Raw genomic sequence first — 1,476 nt, 5'->3', positions numbered from 1 at the left:
TCTTTCCCTGCCAGCATTTCTTTGCCCCCGAGCTGGGTCAGACTCAAAGCTTGTCAAATAAATTAAACAAATCAAATACAGTTCACAGCTTTCCCTTCACAAAATTCGCTTCATAAATAGTCTGTGGATATTCTTGAATCATTAGACCAGCTCTATAATTAGGAAGGGAAAAGGATATTTCATGCAAATTTCATGAAATACAATCTTCAATGAGGAGCATTCTTAGCTGTAACATGAGCCCGGAAGTTGTCTGAGGTTTGTCCCTCTTAATTCTCAGTTTTCTGGCTCCCATGAGAACCTCCTGCCCCACTGAGAGGTTCAGCGCACCTCCCTCCACCACGATTCTCCCCCAGATCTACAGCTGCCTTCCCCATCAGGAGAAAACATTTTTACCTTCTCTGGCTAATGAAGAGAATCTCAACTTTACAGTCAGGCAACAGTCCTCCTAATTATCTCTGAAAGCCTCAGATGCTCCACCTCCTGTGTAGGGCAGAGACTCCAGCTCCACCATTGCATTGCCATTTCACATGCTGATGATTTGTTTCTTAGGCAGCAGTGACAGGACACAAGTGAGGGGTACAGACATGGTGACATGACAGAGGCTTCACATCAGCTTGACGCCCCCCAGCAGTCCTCACTTTGGGAATGTTTTGATCATGTTTATCTTTCTGAGTGCCAGCAGCTATAGACCGAGGTGAGGAACTTCACTTAAATTTGGGCTTGCACCTAAACAAACACTTGAGGTCTGTAAAAGGAAACTAATTCTGTATTTTTTTAAACCAAGCCTGGTGTCAAATTTGACATGTTTAAGAAAGATAAGTGTGTAGGGTGATGAGAACGAGACATAAAGAAGAGGGTAAAAGGAGGCATCCCCCATCTAGTATGGAAGTGCATGTGTGCACAGCCTGGGAAACAATCCAGAGGGATGAGCTCTCCTGTGGGGTCACAGGGCTGTGGCATCACTGCAGGACTGGAAAGCTGCTGGAACTGCCAGCACGGGTATCAGCTCTGCAGATAAGACAGGCAGTGAAGAAGAGGACCGGAGATGCCCTCTGTGCGAAGCAGCAGCTCAGAGGTGCAGAGCATTTCCATGGGATGGGTGATGGGCCAGGTGCAGGCTTATGGGTCAGGATCAGGAGAGACTGGCAAGGGTGGCATCACAGTGGGAGGGTGCCACTTCACCTGATCAGGGTGAGGGCAAATACAAAGACTTCTTTTAACAGCTCAAGCCTCTGTATCCCAGACCCTTGTTCTTTGGGGCACTTTAACGTCCTTTGATCTGCTGGAAGGGCAACACAGCAGAACGCAAGGGTTGAAGAAGATTTCTGGAGGTGTCAGGGGGAATTTCTTGATACAGGTGCTAGGTGGGCCAAGCAGGGTGATGCTCTCCAGCATCTGCTATTCACTAACAAGGAAGAGCTGGCTGGGGATGTGACAGCCAGTGGCAGGCCTGGCTGGTGGGGCCACAACATAGTG

Source organism: Fulmarus glacialis, unplaced genomic scaffold (genome assembly GCF_000690835.1).
Source record: "Fulmarus glacialis isolate BGI_N327 unplaced genomic scaffold, ASM69083v1 scaffold6175, whole genome shotgun sequence".
NCBI lineage: Eukaryota > Metazoa > Chordata > Aves > Procellariiformes > Procellariidae > Fulmarus > Fulmarus glacialis.
Note: the sequence above shows the minus strand (reverse complement) of the source record.